This window comes from Peromyscus eremicus, chromosome 10 (assembly GCF_949786415.1).
Source record: "Peromyscus eremicus chromosome 10, PerEre_H2_v1, whole genome shotgun sequence".
NCBI lineage: Eukaryota > Metazoa > Chordata > Mammalia > Rodentia > Cricetidae > Peromyscus > Peromyscus eremicus.
This window is the reverse complement of record NC_081426.1, coordinates 72,608,594-72,626,564: the sequence shown is the minus strand read 5'-3', so window position 1 is coordinate 72,626,564 and position 17,971 is coordinate 72,608,594. Positions and strand designations below refer to the sequence as shown.

General features: G+C 36.3%; 1 long non-coding RNA gene across 1 annotated transcript in view; it reads left to right on the top strand.

Moving 5' to 3' along the window:
* Positions 1-17,264: 17,264 nt before the first annotated feature.
* The window catches only part of LOC131920551 (uncharacterized), a 38,064-nt gene continuing 37,357 nt past the window's right edge, over positions 17,265-17,971 (top strand). The window contains exon 1 of the long non-coding RNA XR_009381699.1: positions 17,265-17,445. This is a non-coding gene — a long non-coding RNA (uncharacterized LOC131920551). The remainder of the gene's footprint in view (positions 17,446-17,971) is intronic.

The following is a 17,971-nucleotide window of genomic DNA, read 5'->3' as shown; positions in this document are numbered from 1 at the left end:
TAACCCAAACTGAATTAAAATTTGTCTGAATTGTTCATATGTTCAAGTTGAAACTGATTCTGGGCAGGAAAACCAGTAAAAACAATAACAAACAAACTAACAAAAGAGTCAAGTGATAAGCTGAAGGTGGGCACACTCTGTAGATTGGTGCCACCGATTCCACTGGTGATATAAAGCACACTGCCATCAAACTAATCATGGGGTCAGCAGTAGATCTCATGAGTTTTGTTTTCAGAATAAGAACTGAATTAATTGAGTATGGTGACAGAAGCATAGGCCTTCCCCTGAGGCATTAATAGAGCATAGGAAGTTCAGCAACACAGAATAGTGAGAACCTGGCATCACACAATGGAATTCCATGAATGTGTGTGTACCCATGAGACAGCTTCACAGTGAGATATGCAAGTGAAAACTAACAATATTTATGATTTTATTGTAATATACTCTAGAATGATGGAACTGAAACATCTCAAAAGAGAGACAGAAAAATAGGGAACAGATTTCCGCCAGAAAAGTGGGCAAGACAAGCCACAAACTAAGAAAATTATGTTCCATTGTACTCACAGATACATCATGTAATTAAAGACTACTTATTTAATACTGTCTGCTTATTATCTTGAATATACAAAAGTAAAATTCTTATTACTGCTATGCATTAATAATCTTTTATAATTTATAGCTATTCAAAGGATTGCAATTTTGATTGCCCAGTCACTAAACTACAAAAAAGGTGACATGTGATTAAGTTAGGGTGGCCTCTAATAAATCATTTGCAGTCATTTACTTGGAAATGGGACCTTTTATAACCTTCCCTATTATTAAAACATATCAATCGAATCAACTTAATTTTCAACCCAGATACTGCATTTCCTACCTGCCAAAGCACATAATGGGACTTTTACTAAATATGAGTAATTAATTTTTAACTACAGAAATAAAAGACTCTGCAATTTAAGGACTTGATTTTCTTATTATTTCTAATGTGGAAATGGTTGCCCTGATGGTTATTATTTGGCTGAATGGATTGCAGTGAGGCTCCCTGGGCAGCTGCTGACATAATGACTGATTGTGTGCAGAGCAGAGAATGGGAATGATAAATTTTGAAAGGCTCTGGAATTTGTGAATAACAAAAGTAGCCACAGTTTCGAAAATCTAACCATTTGTTCTCAGCAACAAAAGAAGACTCAAAAGCTTTTGTTTAATGAAATGATTCAAAAACAGGATACAGATGAATTAAGGGTTAGCTCTACAAGCAGAGTTGAGCAAGCAGCTTGTGTGCCCAAGCAGGAGGACCACAAATGCAGACTGGTAACAGGGAATAAATGGAAATGATCTGATCTTCACTCCTTTCAACAGTATCCTAGTCTCACGGCACTAATATCTTCATTTTTGAAAGCACAAGAAAATTTTGCCTAACTTTTGCAAAGACAGCTTAATCATTATTTTGAAATATTCCATGATTAAACTATTACTTAAATGAATTTGTACCAAAATTACACCCAAATAATTGAAGAAAGAAAAATTAATTACAACCTCTGGCTGTCATGTACACACGTTGCACGGTGTTATGGAAGCGAATCTTCTGATAGCTCAGTTCCTTTGTACATAGAGTGGCTATTTTTAAGACTGACGTGTGAAATGCAGAATAAGGGAGCACGGTGGATGAACGCACTCCAAGAACGCCCAGTAACAGCAGCAGGTGTGAGAGGACAGTAACAGTAGTACCACTTCCATTCCAGAGGGAACCTTAAGTAAACCTCACTCTGGAAATGAAGCGGTGGGGTTACAACTAAAGTACTACAAAAACTGGTAAGAATTTAAGCGTTCTGTCTCGTTCAAAAGCCCTCCTTCTATTAACCTTTACTCTGGCACCTTACTGAAAGGACAATGACTCAAGCCAAAAACAGAAAGACAAATGTTTGGGGGTAGGAATAGGAACTGTTTACATTCAGGTTAAAACCTAAAACTGAGGTAAAATTTACCACTGCCATTAATAAACTTAATTTCTTAAGAGTTCTCATTTTCCTAAGTTTGGATAATAGTCTGACTTCCAACCCCTGAATGAATGGCTGTACATAGCAGCAAACAGATTTTGCATATGCACTGTATTTTTTCTCACATATTATAATATGAATATGACAGTTTTATAAATCAATTAATTCCAATTATCTGTACCGTAATCAATATTATGGAAATGTGATCTATGTCAGATACCTTGTACCACCTTATTCTCCTTCTTGTGATATGCGATGTGGTACAATGTCTACATGAGAGGAAGTCAGGAATTACATAGCGAAGTGGTACGGAGTTAGATTGTTATTGAACTAATAGGAGGTATCATCTGCTCTGAGGTGATGGCACATGAAGACGCTGGTGGCTAGACATCTGAAGCAGCAAGGTCAATAGTTGGAATCATACTCAGAGCACCCTCAACAGGGGAAAGTCTTATTTCCAAATGCTTTTGGAAGAATGTTGGATTCAGAAGTTTTTTGTTTTTCTTTATATCTCATCGAAGTGTTGTGGAAGAGGTTATAGTCCTGATCCACTGACAAGTCCATCAAGAGAAAAACTGCTTCTCCTCAAGAAATAACAATTTCTGTTCTGGGTAGAGACCTCATATTCCATCAAACCCACCACTTTCCTGAGGTATCATGCCTAGGAAGGTGTCCTCACTTTAAGCCATGCCAAGAATAATTATTTTATGAGATAACATACATTTCCTTCCCAGGATCCCTAGCCTAGGATCCAGTCCCTATACGCTACCAGGAAGTTGTCATAAGGTTAATTGGGTCTGTTCACCCTATTACATCACTCTGTATGTCCTGGCTCAGCAAGGGGAAACTTCCTGCTTCTGTTTTCCTTTTAGTTTTTAGGGAGGCTAGCCAGAACCTAAACATGCTTTCTCTGACACTTCTGGCTACCTTACTCTTTCTCTTAAGTTCTGTCGCCTGCCAGTTGGCTATTGTCTTTCATGTGTTTGACGTTTAAGCCTGTGTAACCCAAGTGGCATTGCTTCTTCCTACTCTCCTCCTCCAAGTAGCTACAGAGATTTATAGTTTGTGTGTTCTTTTATTTTTTAAATGCTAATAAAATTGTCTTTTACCTTCCATTTCAATCTATTCTTAAATTCCTTTATTAGTTGTATTGAGAAACCCAAATGATGACCCAGAGTTCCCCAGTATCATCTGGTGATCCCAAAGGGACATTAAAATTTCTGGTAACACAGGTAATTTTCATTCTGAATGAGATCCAAGGACTATACTCCTAATGGAACCCTTTCACATCTGCACAATTAGAATTACTTCCACAAGCTGGCCATGGTGGCACACACCTATAATTGCAGCAACTCAGGAGGCTGAGGCTGAAGGATTTTGAGCTCCAGGCCAGCCTCAGTTGCACAGTAGACAAGAAAGGAAGGAAGCAGAGAAGGAAGGGAGAAAAGAAGGCAGATAGGCAGGCTGGTTTTGTTGTGCTAGTGGATTTCTGTTCCTTGACCATTTTCTTTATCTTCGATGATTTATGAAATTCTTCCAATGACCTCCAACATATTCTTCCATTTGTTCAACACGCAAATCTTTCCCTACCCTTTGATACTACAAAAACGGTTATCCTCACTTCCTCATGAAACTTCAGAAACATCAAAAATCATCCACAACTTTACTCCTTAAATTCCTTCAGCAAACATTGACAGTTTATGGTTTTAATTTACCAATGGCTGTTCCGCAGGATGCTACCACCTCAGCAGCAGAAAATGATCTCCAGGACTACATTCCGCCCAGATTCAGAATACATCAGTTGCCTACTGAGTACGTTCGAACACTAGGTGTCTGTGCCATGAACATTCTGAATTATGCCCCCAGGTAAGGGGCTAAAGCTATGAGGTTATGTTTTTTCATTTCCAGGGTAATCAGATTCATAATGGCCAGGTTAATGATCTACTAATAACAGGAATTTGAATTCAAATCCCTCCGCTTTCAATTACTTTCTCAGTTCAGGTATACCGTTTCATAAACAGGATGACTCTACTTCGTCATCATGTTGCCTGAACACAGGCAAACAATTGTTTTGCTTTTCTTTAATTTGGGTTACTTTTCAGTGTGTGAGACTGTGCATTAACATATATGCCCGACTTTATCCTCTGTCTTCACAAGCTAACACACACTACCTGGGTTAAACGTGCCTTTCATGCTACCTACTTTGTGCTTGGTGGATATAGATTTCTCTTAGGCATCTTCTTCCATTAACGGCTGAGTTCCAATGCAGTTAAAGGCTTGCTCTGGGTCCTACCCTTTGGCCTCAATTAGATTCTTCTTGTATGTCTTTTTTTTTTTTAAACGGGTTCTTTATAAGGAGACTCAGCTTCTGCAGTAAATTTTACATTTTTCAGTCCAAGGTCACTTCTGAACCACTTGAACTATCCCTTGCTTGCTGTAGTGACTTGATGTCACTTTTTTGAGAGTATCCCGCATGCAGTCTTCATGTAGACACAATGTTTTCTTGTACATTGAGCAGACACATGTCCTGTTCAGCTCTTTAGACCCAAACTTTAATGCCTTTTCCAATGAATTAACCACCACATGCTATGGAGTCAACTTCTGCTACAAGAGGTGAGAGCACAAATCTACCACACATTTCACAGTTATTTTCCTCCTTCAGAATTTCATGGACAGAGAAATGATTCTTTCCATACATCTTAGCAACTTCAGCAAATATTTTTCGTTCCCCATTAAGCCTAAAAAATTCCCTATTTTACTGTTTGAAAACATTTTATGGCTTCTCTTTAATATGTTCAAATTGTAAGCATGTTCACAATTGGGACATCATTAAGTAAAATGAACTAGAATATAAGCACTGTAGTACCTCCATCCTTGTAAGACAACCTAGAAGGCTGGGGTCCCTAACTGGCAGGGAACATATTTTGCATGGATCTGCAGGGCAGAGGGATGAATCAGTTGCTAGGTGAGACAGAGCATGAAACTACTCTATGTTATCCAGAATAGTGTACAACTTAAAATACTTGAGTTGAGCTGGAGAGACGGTTCTTTGCTTAAGAGAGATTACTGCTCTTCCATAGGACCCAAGTGCGGGTCACAGCACCTACTTTGGGTGACTCACAACTGCCTATAATGCCCCTTCTGATCACCAACATACAGTGAAAGACAGAGACACAACATATACTAGTAAGCAAAAGTAAGCATAATCTTAAAAAAGAAAATGACTTAAAATAAATAAATTTTCATTCATATTTTCAGAACACGCTTGACTACAGGGAGATGAAGAAAAAAAGAAAAAAAATACCCGATTTAAAATATATGTATTGCCGGGCGGTGGTGGCTCACGCCTTTAATTCCATCACTTGGAAGGCAGAGGCAGGCGGATCTCTGTGAGTTCAAGGCCAGCCTGGTCTCCAAAGCGAGTTTCAGGAAAGGTGCAAAGCTACACAGAGAAACCCTGTCTCGAAAAAGCAAAAAAAAAAAAAAAAAAAAATATATATATATATATATATATATATACATATATATATATATATATATGTATTGAAGAAAAATATCCATTGACTTTTCCTGGGGAATGTCTGCACACTCAAGCTTGGGGGAGCCTTGGAGGCAAACCTGGTGCTCCTGTTTCAGCATATCTGTAAATTCAAAACCATTTTAAAATTGTTAAATATATGAAGTGCCTATCTCTAGAATTTTCATTCATATTTTCAGACCATGATGACTACAGGTAAACGAAACCATAAAACCCAGATCAATGGATAACATTAAAATTTATTTTTTTTTTACCTAGAAACATTTTGGAGATCTATTCAATAACAATTTTTAATGTAACTGGTAAGAATTCACCCATTTAACCCAAGGAACAGAATGCTTAATAAATTGTGCCATCGAAATATACAATAGTCCATATCAAGCATGGAAAATGCTCACTGTCTATTAAAAATATTTTTTTATAAATTAACATGTTGGAAACTGATCTATAATTTTCATGTTATTTATACTTACTTGATCAGGGGAGTTACACAGATGTAACTTTGAAATGATGAGTCAAAAATAGGAATATAAATTATGAGTACTGCTACTTTCAAAAAGTAATAGTTTATAAACATGGCTGGACATGTTTTACACAGTGTTAAGCTGCTGAGTTCTGAAAATGAACGTATACAAAATTGCTTCTTACAATGATAATATATTTTAAAAATATGAGAGTCTTCATTTCCAAATTAAGTTTCAAGTAGAGCTTTTTGCTATTTACACTTTGGGAACACACTATGTTTTGACATGAAGTAATGTTGGTTTTGTGGGAAAAGAAGAACAAGTAAATCCTTTAATTCTAATCCGGTATCTCTCATCCTTACAGTGGATGTATTTTAAATCCTTTAGCAATTTATATATCAAAATATAAGGGAAGACGTTAACTCCCAATGGCTGATCTGGACTTCATAGATCTACTGAACTCACAAACCTGCTGAAAGGCACATGGGGGTATCTGAGTTCCCCCAAGCCTAGGTTTGCAGACATTATCCAGCAGGAAAACGCAATGAATTTGTCTTTGTTTCCAATTGCAGTCTTTCAGCTAACCTAGAGATTTGTTCTGAGTCACTCAGCCTTCTGTTTTATTTCCTGTGACTCTCAAACTGTCATGCTCTGGTTCTGAGCTTTCTCCATTATACTCCAGCATGAGTCTCTCTCAACACCCAATTGACCACAGCAACAGGGGAAAAAAAGGCAACAAAACAATGTAACAATAGTACTGTTCAACTAGCTTTGCCTATGTATCAAATCACAGAAATTTAAACTTAACACAATATCTGCCAAAAGGTTTATAGATAACACACATGTCAAAGACAATGCTATCAAGTCTATACTGAAATTCGTATTTATCTCAAGCTCCATTAGGTAGTACATAAGCAGAAAAGAATAGTGCCATAGAAACTTTGGTGAAGGATAAAATGTCTTAATGTCTTTTAAAAATGGGAATTACTAACCTGTTTATTTTAAAAAGTTCAGTATTTCTATGTTTGTTTTAGATTTGATTTTGTTTTTATTAATTATGTATGAAATTGGATTCGAAAACTAAAAGCAGCTTAGACCGAGATTCAGACAGCTGCTAACATGGAACAATGGCTGAAAAATTCAAATAATATAGGTCTACAGAAAAGGAAGGGAAATACTTCCCACTTCCATACTCAGCAGACAATAAGACACCTTTAAAAAAAAAAAGGAATTCTACATGCTACCTATGAACCACATTTCATCAACACATGATGCCTCTGACACATTATTTTACTTAACATTAAGGAAAGTAATGTTGATTGAACTTCTACACTGTTGATTTTCATACTGTATCTAAAGTCAGGTATGTTAAAATGTGAAATAGTGTTCACCTTGGAATGGATAACTATATATGTTCTAGGGCCTGTGTATAAGCTTTTAAATTAATGCCTTATTTTATCCTTAAAAAATGGTAGGCATTTCCCTCATCTATAAAGTGGAAAAACTGGCAAAGAAAGATGTAGACATCTGTGTTGGTCAACACAACTAGGAAGGTCAAGGCTGGGATTTTACATTAATCCTGGGGCTGGGGTGATGACTCAACGGATAAGACACTTGACCCCCAACACACATGTGGGGGTGGGGTGTAAGAGCCTGTCTATAATTCCAGCGTGGGCCAAGAAGAGGAAGGGAACATGAGGTGCAGGCAGAGATCCCAGGAGCATGATGGTTAGCCAGATTTCGTAAACCATAAGCTCTGGGTTCAGACCTTGTCTCAATATAAAGCCTGGAGAGGGTCAATGGGAAAAATCGAGAAATCAACCTCAAGCCTTCAAACACAAGTCATCCATGCACACACACACACACACACACACACACACACACACACACACACATCCATCAAATAAGTGATACAAAATTAATCCCATGTTGACTGAGCCTTCATCAATGCCTATTTCTTGCTAGATAAGGTTTTTTTTATCAGCAGAGTTGTTATTAGGTCAGTGTATTAAAAGGTGGGCTTATAAACATATGGATATATATGTATCTATTTACTTTTATCTTAATTTTCAACAAATACACCATTATCCAGAACATTTGCTTCTGAATTCATTAGTTTCTACTGAGCAAATCTAGTTCTCATGTGCAACACATAGGAAAAGCACTTGCTGAGTATATATCCAGCATAAATATAAACATAATAATAATTAAAATGAATCATAAATACGCACTGTGAGTGACTGTAATGTTTATCTATCTCCAGGAGAAGAAATATTTTTAATACCATTTGGGGGACAAATAAATAAACTTTAAATTACCTATGCAAATTCTTTGAAATTATGGAGCTTTCAGGTAAAATATTTTAAAAGCTTTCCTTGGAAATTATATTTCATTTAAAAAAAACTATTCAGAAGTTATGTTTCATGGAAGTCTCTATTAACATGCCAGGTAAGACTGGTTCAAAATTAAAAACATGAAGGGAAATACACCCATCATGCCCACTCTGATATTCGTACCTTCCTTTGGCAAGTTAGCTCATGGCTCTCGATATCATGATAGCCAGCACTTGAGTTTACCTTCTATTTCTTCCCCTTCACAGGACCTCTACCAGCTATGTAGTATGTCTCAGAAGCTCACCAGCACTGCTCTCACTCAGCGCCGTTCATCTGAGGCAAGTGTCCAGTGTTTGATGACTAGCAGCAGGGGGAACTGAAGCAAAGAAGATGATTTACCTGACAGTCTCTAAAATGTCTCCTTACCTCATTTTTCAGGGCTTCAAACTGAACCTGTAACCTTAGGAAAACTACTAGTCAGAACATAAAGCCAAGTCACTCAGGAATACATTTGGTTAAAACGACTCTTAGTTAGCTGGTCAAGAAGGCATCATTGGTCCCACACAATAGTGCAATCTGAAGAAACAGGAGCTTTCTGAGAGCAGGTATGAAAGAGACATAAAAAGTACCTAAGATCTCCACATTTATAAACTAGATTAGTTTCTGCCTTCCAGCTACCTCATGGCTTTGGAGATTTTCTCCCTTTGACTCCAGGTCCGTAACTTTAGTACTGACAAAGAAAAGGCCCCAGGCATTATCTTTGCCATTTATACTGTTCGCTCCAATAAAACCATAAGCTGTATAGCACAGTCATGAAGGACTGTATTGTAGACAGTCTTAAAAGGAGCAGCTACAAAAGATACAAACTATGAATACATGTACACAACAACATGTTTCAACACAAACAAGATAATTACATACATGTGCAAGCTGGCTATCCATCTGAACAACGTGCTGATTTCCAGACACTGGCAGTATTTTCCATATAAGCTATAATTAACGTGACTAGCCTCACAACTATAGCTTCGAAACTTCCGGTTTGTTTAATGTTACTATATTTCCTTTCACAGTCAAATTTAGAATGCTTTATTAACAAAACAAACAGACGTGGTTTAATTTACTTGCTTTCTTGGGTTATTTTATATTCCAGTCTTGATGAAAAAGGAGTATGTTTCAATAAAGCTCTAGGTGGCTTTAATTATGAAATAATTCTAGGCTCTCTATAAGTTAAACCTATTTTGTCTATTGAGCCTCAAGTTGACTTCAGTATTAATTAGGGCTATATTTTTCTACCGTATAAACTTTAGGCTAACCAATAAATACTGAAAAGCAGTATTCCTGTATTATCGAAAATACCACAAGTTAAAAAAAAAAAGACATGTGATACCTTCAACAAAAAAGAAGTATATCCCTAACAAGCAAAAAGTCATCATGTTATATAAAGTTATAAGCTATCCTTAAGAATGCAGATGAGATATAACATATTTAAAAATCTTCCCCTAGTTTTAAAATATACCATCCTCATCAGATAGAATATCCATTTTTATACTTCTGCTTTAACAATAGTCATTTTCAAATACTTAAAACAACACAATAACAAATTGGTATCTTATTAGGAGACTATTAGTTTGACCCTGTGATTAAACTATTGAGTCATTTACTCAACCTGTGTATGCATAGTTACTCAAATAAAATGCTAAGCCTTCAAAAATAAAATAAATATAGTAAGAGTCTTCAAAATTAAATAAATATAGTAAAGTTCCTATCTGTAAGGAATCATTAATACATGGATACTAATTTTTCTTTCTCCAATTTCTAATGTCTCCTTCCCATCATGATCAATATTTTCACTAGTGGCCACAGTTATTTAAAAGATAGCAGACAAATGGATGCAACTAGAAGCAAAAATCATCCTGAGTGAAGCAACCCAGACCTAGAAAGAAAACTATGGTATGCATTCACTTATAAGTGAAGACTAACTGTTAAGTAAATGATGATAAAGCTACAATCCACAGACCTCTTTGGGAAAGGGAATGTGGGTGTACTGGGGGTGGATGGAGACATGAGTGGGAGAGATCAGGTGTGTGGAGGGGGAGTCGGGGAAGAGAGTATTGGGAGAAGATAGCCGGAATTGAAGGACTTTTGAGGGGTGGTGTGGAAACCCCTGAAATCTATGAGGGTGATCCTAGTGAAGGCTCCTAGTAATGGAGGATAGGGAGTCTGAACTGGTCATCCTTGATAGCCAGGCAAGACTTCCAGTAGTTATCTAGGGTTGTACTTGGTAGAGTTGTTGGTGGAGTTCTTGGACTAGGGCTTCCCATGGAGATCCTTGAACAACCCAGTCTCATGCTAGGACAGAGGATCACTATCCTAAAACTGACAGCAGGGCCCCATTGCTGAAGACAACATCTGCACAACTCATTGGAAATAGAGAGCTCAAGCTGGTGCCTGCATGGAGCCTTGACCCCAAGGTACTCTGCAGGCTATGGAAAGAGAATCTGGACACCAACCCAGCCACAAACTCCTCCATCCACAATATTAGAGACTACTTAATAGACACATGAAGTTGCACCAGACTTCTTTCAGAGTGAAGGGGATTCAATACCCATTATTAGCTGCATATGGCGGTGCACACTTGTAATCGTAGAACTCAAGAGGCTAAAGCCAGAGAGTCAGAGTTCAAGTCCAGCCTGAACTAAAGAGTGAGATTCAGTATCCATAGAAAGAAAAAAAATGTTAAGTATTTCACTCACAAGGGTTACATATTAAATCATAACAACTGCTAAATTTGGGAGATATTATCATACTTTCAGAGCCTGAATAGTTCCATGCAATATTCCTTAGTCAATTTTTAGGAAGTTATCCAAAAAACATGGAAGAAAAATATGACCGGCAGATACACAGTTCCTCTAGTATGAGTCCAGACATTGTCTTCTACAGCATAATAAAAAATTACCTGTATAATTAGTATCTGCTCAACCTTACTATAAACAATATTCAATTTGAGAATCCCTTGTATGTCAACATTTAAAGATTTTCCTAGTTAAAGGTTTAAAAAAAAAAAAACGGATTCAGAATTTCTCATTCTGATGGCGTAAAAAAAGTCATATAACTCAAAATGACTGCCACACTATAGTATAAATTATAGCTATGCTGTAAAGATAATTATTGCTGTAATGTATGTCTTTATAACCTACTGTATAGTATATAATAGTCTAAATGTTGCAAATGACCAATCAAACAAAATTATTTATGTCAGTTTTGAAGTTTGGTATAATTATAATTATCTTATTAAGCATAAATTGGGGAAAAGAGAAAGATGGTATGAAACATAATAAGCTAAAATTTCTGGGATGTTAATATTTCTCATTGATGAATTCATATATATTTTACAGAGTCTATGCTGAGTAACATTTTCATGGAATATGCTCAGTAATATACATCTGAGCCTATGAAAAGAAAAAAGCTCAAAATCCAGCAACTGAAAGGAAAATGTGGCTGTTTTAAATTAGTACGATTCCTCTTCTATGGTACATACTGAAGTCTATACATCTGTGTAAAACAACAGTCCATATAGCTAGGCATCAGAAACTTTGTTTATGTGTATATACATAAGCATATATATATAAATATATATGTGTGTATACCTTTCCTTAACTTTTGCATTATTTTTCAACCCTCCTGCTCACCAGTGACTTGGATAAAGAAATATCCTCAAAAGGTAAATTTTGAATAGCCAGTTTTCAAACATGAAAAAAAAAAACCTCACTAAAGTGCCTGCACTGTCCTAAAAGTTTAGGAAAAATGCTAGAACTAGACCAAGAAAAAGTAGATCTCAGAAACAATTTTCCTAATGAGCCTTCTTACATTCATGCCTCTACACAAAACAATGGGGGCTATTTCTTGCCTACTTTAAGCAGTGTGGAAGATATTATTTGGCCACAAAGATATCCTTGTACAGGTCCTACTCTCAAGAATAAAGAAGCCAGATATATTTACCATCCTGTATCAGGGCAAAGCATTATTATGTGAGCTGACTCTAACCAATGAGTCATGAGAGGTCTTCACTGGGTAACTAAGAAAACAATCATATACTCTACCATACTCTTGCCAATGAATGATGTCAAATCAGGCCCTCATACCAAGATACCTAAAAGCAATGCCACCACAGATTAGGAAAGAATTGTCCACCAAAGGCTTTGAAAGCATACAGGACATCATGAATGCAGCCTGTGGGGCCACACAGAATCCAAATTATTTTTGACATCTCATTAAGAAACACGTGCCCTTTTAATTAACATCTTTGTTAACTTGGTCTTTAGTAGCACAGTTAAAAATGTTCTACAACTAGAACTATTTATTTGGTGAGATAAAAATATCTTAGTGATAGGGTGAGAGATGTTTCTGAGAGGGGAGGAATATTTCAGGCACACATCACAGAGCAAGGTGTTCCTGGTAAAACCTTTTTACCCTAGACAGTACACAGGAAGGGATACCCTTCTCCTAGCAGCCCCAGTTGAAGGGAGTCTAAAACAATTTCTACTTTAGTGAAAAGCAGTAGCCTACCCAAGTTCAAGGAGCATGGTCTCTTGCATACTAAATAAACCTGCCATGCAAAATGCATTTACTGCTGGTTTGTTGTTCCTATAAAATGAGACAGGCTTGCAACCTTTATGATTGCCAAAACAAACAGAGGTTCTATTTACCAAAAATGAAAAAAAAAAAAAACCTTACAATTAGAAGGAAGAGGTGGGTGGTGAAGGAAGAGTAATATGCAGATGAAGGAAACAAAAGAAGGAAAAGAAAATGTATATAAAACTATTGAATTAAAAAAGCAATGCATTTCCTGAATTTGAAATACAATTCCCACATTATGTATCTAGAAATTATGAGCAAGAAAGAATATTGAAACTTCATTCTTGTTGCTTTTTTTTATGCGAGTCACAGAGAATGTCAAGAAACAATATGTTTTTAAATCAGTGAATGTAGTGAACCCCACACAGCTTCCATGAACAGGGAAGAAATCATATTAAACTGAATCACTGTGCTAGCCTAGTCTCCCAATTGCTGGGTAATTATATTTAATTTGTTAATTTGCCTCAAATACATAGGTACCACTTTAAGGTCAAACAGAAATTTTCTCTTTATTTAATGAACTTCTACCATTATCTTAAGATATTTCAATAATTTCTATAAAGCAAAATTTACAATTTACTCCCAGAAAATTATAATGTCTGCAAGAAATAAGAATTTTTTTAAAATCTCCTTGCTAAGGGAAACTAGTTTTCATGGCAAGATGAAAATCTTAATTATTGAAAAAACCATTAAACAGGTAGCTTCAAACTCCATTAAAAAATAGAGTCCTAAGATTGGCATAAATCTGTCATTGTAAACCATGTACACTATTCTATGGGTTCTAACAGCTAAGCCAAAAAGATAAATCAAGTTTTAACTTGTCATATTTTAAAAATACACTATATTCCAATGCCAAGATACCATAAACAATTGACCAACAAGATTAACTCCGTAGCTAAATAAATCAAAGTATTTTAATATATTTAAGCTCCAGTTGTGTTATTTAAGGGACCCTGAGCAAACTAAACACTGTTCTCCAGTTCTCTTTTGAAGGAGCTATAGAAGACAAAGGAACTAAGGCAGGGGAGGAGAGTGAGAGGAGGAGGGAGGGAGGGAGGGGTGAGGTCGATAAGGAGGAAGAGGAAAAATGAAAGCTGAAGGTAACAAGTAAAGGCAAGTGATTTTTTCACAATTGTTTCTAGTATCAGGACTCTTCCTCTCTCTATTTTATTTAGTACCACACTAAATAAATTCACATTCACAGAAATGCAATAAGAGTGCCACAAAGACAGTCTTGCAAAAATTAAGGGTTTCTAGCATAAGGCCAAAAACAAAACAAAACAAACAAACAAACGAAAAACAAAACAAAACGATCCTAACCACTTAACCCCCAAGAACAGGACAAAACAAACATAATTAAAAAGTTATTTTTTTCTATCCTGAAAACAATGAGTAACAGTCATAATGGCCACCCTGGGGCATATTGTTTAGCAGGTGACACAGAAGAGCTCTGGGCATTACAGACCGCGGGATTTGTACAGTGGACCTGTAAAGCAGCTGTGCTTAGTCAGGGTTTAAAGACAGGAAGACCAGTCCTTCATTTCTCACTTCACCTAGGATTAGAGTCTAGGAAAGGAAAACAAACAAACGAAGCCCTTGAGAGAGACACATCAAAAAATATATTTCCTTAAGTTTAACATAAGGAAAATCATGAACTGCTTCTGCTTGCCCACAAATCATAACAAGTGTGCATATCTCTTCCCATCTCTCATTCATATACATACATATATATGAATAAATGTATGTATATATGTTCATTCATATATATATGAATAAATATCTGTATATATGTTTTACCTTAAAGCTCCAAGCAGTAACCCAGATGAAAACTAAAGCCCTGTACATACGCTCAATCATTTATAAATAAAGATGCTGCAAATTTACATTGTAAGCTAAACATATAATTTTTTAAAAAAGTTTCCAAATGTTAAAATTTCTGCCATAATTACCATTTAGAGTCATGATCTTTCAATTTGTAAAATGCGCACTGGTAAATTTGTAATAAAGTACTATACTAAATAAACCCAAGGTCATTTTTTTCTTTTGCATGAGTAAGCTATCTTTCTTTTCTTTCCCAAAACCATACTCAAAAGCTATAGCCAGCAACATCACAAACACATTTTTTAAATATTAAGATGATTAGGCAAGTTATGACAAATGATTAATGAAATTACTACAATACATGGGGACATAGAGATGAGCTTAAGTGGAAAAGAACTTGAACGAGACAAAGAAAGAAACAGACGAAGGGGAAATGAAAACAAGGTGATTAAAAAAAATCACAAGCCATATATTTAACAGCTCATAATACCATGGTTTCATCTTCTTTTCCTTCAGTTTTATAATGTATCCTCTATACCCCAGTATCATGGCATTTTACCTTTAGTTTAGGTATCTTAAGAAAATTAGGCAATGCTTTGAGGAGAATTTTCCCATTTCACCACATGACACAAAAATGAACTCACAGCTAGATAAATCAAGTTTAGCTAGCTCAACAGAGTCTCTAGAATTTCTGCAAAAATTTAAACTATAATATATTTTTAGGTTACAATATTGAAATTTCTTGAATGATTAAAAACACTGACTATAAAATTAATGCATGCTTGTAGACACTTAAAAAAGATATATTTCTAGATTCAACACTCATTCACATGAAGCTTATAATGATTCACTCGGTGAGACATCTTGGTAATGAGTAGGCACCACACCTTTATTAAGGTTTGTCACTATTGTGTACCTAGGGGTGTAGACTCTATTAGTTAAGTTAGATAAATACAAAACAAGCAACTGGTCTTTGTTTCTCGTAGAAGTAGACCTAACATAGCTGAATAACCTGATGCTGATATTTCAGAAGGGTAGTTAGTGGTCTCGGTGGTTAAGGGAGTTGGCTTGGCTATACTCGTTAAATATCTGATTCTCTAAGATTGTGTTGTAATGAATGTGATGCTAATTTCTGGAAGATGTCTTACAATGACAATGTATCTGCACATTTGAGCAGTTGAGTATAAGAGACTTGAAGTTAAGGCCATTTATGTATCCCTTCACTTTAGTTCAGAGAGGATGAAAAGAAATTGGTTTGGACGGGTTATTTCTTCAAGGATAAACATTCAGAATACAGTGGGTCAATTATATTCTGGGGTCCCAGGACAGGAACACAACCCTGTGATTGCTTACACAAGCTGGCAAAGTTACATAGCTACAAGACTGAAAAAGGAATGCCCTGGGACGTGGACTCTTGACTATGGATCACTTCAAGGTAAGGAGAGATTAAGGACTGGTGCAGTCCTCCCAAATTCGAACCAAAAACCAAAGCAGCAATGAGGTAATTATAGAAGTTCAATTGGTAGTAAGTAAACTACTCCAGGCCTTGAAGACCAGTAAGAAATTAGAAGAATCCTGGGGATAAACTTAAGGCTTTGGCATCTGAAATTTCTTTAACTTAGCAGTAATCCATAAATTGTAAAAAAAAAAAAAAAAATTACTATGGTTTTCTTTTCTTTATCCTTGAACATTCGGTCAAGGCTGAAATATTCAAGGATGAACTCCATTGTATTTTGGAAAATTGAAAATCTATGCTCTGCCATTTAAAAAATTAGTTGCACATACAAAGGTCAGTGTCCCTCTCTTCTAAAGAGTAAAGAAGTTAAGGAATTTGTGATCAGGCCTGAGAGGGCAGATTTCACAAAGGCCACAAGCAGGGGTGTAACTGCTGAGAAAGAGTAAAGAAGCCAGGCAGCAAAGAAAAAAGGAAAAGAACCAAAAATGACAAACTAGAGCCTCAATTGGTGAGCGATACTGAGATAAATCCCTAGACAATGCTTTGTTCTTTTATTAATAATACATTTCATTAATTCTTTGAGAATTTAGTGTAATGTAATTTGATCATTTTCCCATCCACTTTTCCCTGTAGGTACCCCTAGATCCACCATCTCTTCCCTAAGGATGTTTGAAAAAGTCATGAGGAACCACATTATTTTATATTTACTTAAATTTACAAACAAGCACATACATATATATGTATATATACAAATACATACATATATATGTATATATACAAATACACACACACACACACACACATATATATATATACTTGAAGTTACACTGCTTGATGTGACCACGTTCTTCCCCTAAACTACAAACTGTCTAACAAACCCCTCAGTATCAGGCAAAGGAAACCTTCACAGTTGTTAATAAAGGATTCCAAGAGATTCCCCTAACAATAGAGGCTATTGCTATTGCCCTTGGTTGCCTTCCAGAACAGGAGAGCAAGACCCTAGTGCTGAAGGAACTACACACTTCAAGACACAGGACTTGGAGGAACTGATCCGCATCTGAACTAGAAGCTGCCCCTTAAGGACAGGCTCGCATAGTATTGAAAGCAGTCATGCAGGCTGCCAAGGCGGAAAAGCAATCAATAGTCCTATCCCAGTGTAAGGCCTGAGAACCACAATGACCAAAATGGATTGTTATCTTGAGAGGTACAATAGTAGCACTTATATCCTGGGGTTAACCAATAGCTTCCTAATTGGATTTCAGACCTATTCAAGTAGGAGGGAATTTGTGCCTGGTACCATAAACTTAGCCAACTACTCATGGACTCTTGAGGAGAACCCACTACTTCCACTTTCCTAAACTAGTAAAATTTCTACCTGCATCCTAAATGCTTATCCTTCTAGCCATGGGCAAATGTAGATCTCACCCTTTATCACGTAAGTGTCTTTTTGTAGCAGGTACCATTGCCGAGAGCCACAACTAGTTATGCCACAGACAACAACTGACTGTGTGGGGGAGGGTGCCCAGTCCCAATGAAAACATTTACAACACAACCCTTATACGTAAGGCTCAGGAAATATCTTGGAAGAGGGAATAGAAAAGACTATAAAAGCCAGAGGCTAACAGGACTGCTGTGAGATGAGTCTCTTCCCAAAACAAACAACAACAGAACCAAAACAAACGAAAGGATTAGTTCTAATGGAAAACGACTATCAGTCATTGATTCTTTGA